A 4,631-nucleotide genomic window follows, 5' to 3' on the forward strand; every position below is an offset into this window, starting at 1 on the left:
GAAAAAGATGTTCACCCCATCTTCCCCAGTGTCAACAACTTGCTTAGCTATGTGTATCATCAGTACTGGAAACTGACATTGGTAGAATTCCTGGGGCTGGCTCAGAGTTCTTCAGTGATATATGCACCTGTGTGTGTGTACATAGTTCTGTGCAATTTGATTGATGCGAAGCTTCTTAGAACTATCAACATTCAGATACAGAACACTACTATCCCCACCGTGCTTGCTGCTTCTACCCTTGTATAGCCACACCCTCCTCCACCCACACCCATCCCTGGTGACTGCTAACCTGTTTATCATCTCCATAGCTTTTTTTAAATTTCCAGGGTATTATATAATGGAATCATAACACACCTTTATTATTGGCTTTTTCCCCTTTATCACAATTCCCCTGGGATTCATCCAAGATGTGTGTTACTGGTAACTTTGCTTCTTTTTATGGCTGAGTGATATTCCATGGTACAAAGTTACCACAGTTTGTGTAACTATTTACTCACCGTAGGAAATATGGACAATTTCCAGTTAGGGGCTAGTGTGAATAAAATTACTATACACATTTGTGTGCAAGTTTCTGAGTGAACCTAAGTTTTCAGTTCCCTGGACTAATACCCAAGTGTGTGATTGCTAGGATGTACAGTGAATCCATGTCTGGTTTTAGAATAATCCTGCCAAACTGATTTCTATAGTAGCTGTACCATTTTACAGTTGTACTTACAATGTGTGAGTGATTTAGTTTCTCCACATCTTTGCAATCTTTTAGTGCTATAATTTTCTTTCTTTTTTTTTTTTTAGTTATTCTCCTGGGTGGTGATATCCATTGTGGTTTTAATTTGCATTTCTCTAGTGGATGATTATGGTAAATATCCTTTGGTGTGCTGGTGACTTACAAATATCCTCTCCAGTGAAGTGTTTATTGATGTTTTTTGTTGATGTCCTCATTGGATTATTTGTCTTTTTAATATTGAGTACTTTATATGTATTTTCCAGATAAAAGTCCCTTATTAGAAATGGGACTTTGAAATATTGTCTCCCAATTTGTGATTTGTCTTTTAATCCCCCATCAAGTTTCTCACAGGGCAAACATTTTTAATTTTAGTGAAGTAAAATTTATCATGTTTTTTGTTTTGGATTGTGTTTTTATAGGCAAATGTAAGACCTTTTTTACTTAGTCCAAGGCCCTTAAGATTTTCTTTTTTTAAAAAAAATTATAGCTTTACATACTTTATTATTTTATTTTTCAAGAGTCTCATTTTGTCATCGTCAGTGGGGTGCTATGGCATCACAGCTCACAGCAACCTCAAACTCTTGGGCTCAAGTGATCGTCCTGCCTCAGCCTCCTGAGTAGCTGGGACAATAGGCATCTGCCACAATTCCTGGCTATTTTTAGAGACAGGGTCTTGCTCTTGCTCAGGCTGGTCTCAAACTCCTGAGCTCAAGCAATCCACCTGCCTCGGCCTCCAGAGTGCTGGGATTACAGACCTGAGCCACTGCGCCCAGCCTACTTTTTATATTTTAGTCTGTGATCCATTTGAGTTAATTTTTATACTAGGTGTGAAGTTTTAAATGCCTCAGTGTATAAGGTGTGAAGTTTAAGTTAAGATTCTTCCTTCGTTTTCTTTTCGGTCTAGTCCATAAATGAAACATTCATGCCCCGCACCATTTGGAGAGCAGCTTCCCTCCTCCAGGGAGTTGCTTTTGCACCTTTGTCAAAAAATTAGTTGGGCCTATTCGTGTGGGCTCTCTGCTCTGTTTACTGATCTGCTGGTTTTCATAGATGTCTTTCTGAGACTCTTACTCTCATGAGGGTTCCTATTTATATTCCTAGTTTGTCAAGAAGTGTTATTTATTTATTTATTTTTTCTGGTAAAACATATTGGAAAAAAAGTGGATTAGGTCTATCCACTTTGTGTCAACTATGACCATATTTAACATTTAGTCTAATTCATCATGTTCTCCAAGGAAGGAAGTGTTTTTATTTTTTTATTTTTCATTTTTTTATTTTTTTTTGGAAGTGTTTTTATTTAATCATAACTAAGTTTTGGATAGATATTTTGTTAGATACTTTTACTTCATCAATAGATATATGATCTTTCTTTTTTAACCTGGTGGATTCCACAAAGCTGGAATAAATCCCACATGGTCATAGTACATATTATTCTTTCTATACATTGTTATATTTCCTTTGACAGTATTTTGTTAAAGATTTTTGCATCGAAATTCATAAGAGACACAGGTCTCTATTTTTCCTTTTTTACTGTCTTTGTCTGGTTCTGGTGTCAGGAAAAAAACAGGCCTCCTGAAATGAGTTGGGGGGTGTTCTCTCTTCTCTATTTTCTGGAAGAGAATATTGTATTTCTAATTAATAGATTTTTTTAAAGATTAATAATGTTGTTCTAGAGAATCAAGATGTAAGATAATGAGGGAAGAGCGGCCAGGCTTGTGTGCTGCTCTTTCCCTTTTAGTACGTTCCTCTCTGGAGTCCACTGTGCATTAGTCAGAGTGGGAAGTTCCGTCTAAGAGATTCCAAATGTGGAGGAAATGTGACTTTAATTTGTCTTCCTACTCACTGGTATTTTAAGAAGCACCAAAGAAAGATCAGAGATTAGCACTTGCATAAGCAGCTTAAAGGACAGCTCAATTTTTAATTACTTTCTGATTACTTAGTACCTGAGCTTTAAGTACTTAACCCATATATAATTAATAATGCTTTCCCATCTGTCAGAAGGGATCAAGAACCAAAGATTATAGAGCCACGGAATACAGATATTTTAAAAAATCATTTTGTTCCATTTAGTTTTAAAATTTGCATACAGTAGAATTTACTCCTTGTGATGTACTTATGAGTTTTGACAAGTGCATAGGGTTGTCTATCTACCCCCGTGATCAGATACCAAACAAGTTCACCATTCACTCAAACATCACTTGGGTTTTCTCTTCCAAGTCAACTTCTCTCCTCAATCACAGCCCCGATCTGTTTTCCAACCCTGTAGTTTTGCCTTTCCAGAATGTCATAAAAGAAATCAGGCAGTATAGAGCATTTTGACTTAAAATTTTTTCACTTAGTAAAACGTTTCTGGGATTGATTTGCATCATTGCAGCCATCAGGAGCAAAGGGCTACCATTGTTAGCCCCACATGTGCCCCCTGTGTTTCTGGGACACTGATGACATGAATGTTAGGTCTCATAGGTCTCTGTGGTTCTCTTAATTTTTTAAATCTATTTTCTCTCTTTTACTCAGGTGAAGTAATTTCTGTAGTTTTCTACCTTCAGGTTTATTGATTTTTCTTTTCTCTCTATTCTGTTGTTGAACCCATCTATTGAGATTTTTATGTTTATTATTGTATTTTTTCAGTTCTAAAGTCTTCTTTTTTAGATGCTTAATTATTGATGATTTTGAGGTGAGAATTCAGATCACCTACTTGGGCTTCTCTGACACCACTCTGGAGGGGAGGAGAGGAGGCCTCATTATCACTGGCTAGAGACGAAAACCCAGGATTTCAGTGTGGTTTTCTCCGCTATTACCCAAGTGGGGAGGGAGAGGGTCACCTTATTATAACTGGGCCAGGATGAACAGCTTGGGTCTCCCCTTAGCCTTTGATGAGTTGGGCCCTTTCTTTTCCCTATGATATTGGAGAGGAATAGGATGGTTTTGCCTAAATCTTCCCTATCTTGCCAGGTTGCACATTTCCTGGTCATTTTTCTAGAAAGAGCAGTTTCTAGAAGGAAGGCTTTTTTTCAATCCTCTTTTTGGTTTTTGATTGCTACCTTTTCCTGTATTCACTTCAAGGTATACAAAACCAAAGCAATACAGGGAACTTACTGCCATCTTGTTCATTAGATCCTGAGGTCCCTTTCTAGTTTGCCTTCTCTCAAATATTTTAGAACATTCTATGTTTGTTTTATATATAGTACCCAGGTTTTTTGTTTTTGTTTTTTTTCTTTTGCAGTTTTTGGCAGGGGCTGGGTTTGAACCCAACACCTCTGGTATATGGGGCCAGTGCTCTACTCCTTGAGCCATAGGCACCGCCCTATAGTATCCAGGCTTTTTAGCTGTACTTCTCAGGAGGCATGGGAAGCAGAGTGTCTACCCCATCCTGGTCTAGAAAGAATGCAGAGTTTTAAGTCTGTTAAAGCAATTTAAGAATTTCCTAATTGTAACTTTATGAGAGCTATATTAGAATAACTTTAGGAGGATTTTTTTTTTTTAAACTACACATTAGGCTTTTCCCTTACCCCTGACCTCTCTCTTGCCATTCTCCTGGGTCTCCCTTGGAGGGAGAAGGTTCAGGGTACAACTTTCTTCTCCCCAATATTAAGAATGACTGGATTACAAACCCAGTTACTGGGGAGTATAGATTATCTTTCTCAAGTGTGTTGAGGTAGAAAAAAGAATCAAGAAGCCTGGCACCCTGCATCATTCATTCATCTTACAGATGAGGAAACAGACTGTCTTCTCAGATGGTAAACTTGAGTCTGCAAATGGGTCTAGAGTAGGACTTCTGTAACATTATTGTGCAAACAAACAACCTTGGACATTGTTAAAATGCAGATTCTGATTCGATAGGTCTGGAGCAGGGGCTGAGATCCTGCATTTTTAACACCTACACAGGTGGTACTGCTTTCCACTACCC

The sequence above is a fragment of the Otolemur garnettii genome, unplaced genomic scaffold (genome assembly GCF_000181295.1).
Source record: "Otolemur garnettii isolate 467f Iridium unplaced genomic scaffold, OtoGar3 scaffold00124, whole genome shotgun sequence".
Taxonomy (NCBI): Eukaryota; Metazoa; Chordata; class Mammalia; order Primates; family Galagidae; genus Otolemur; species Otolemur garnettii.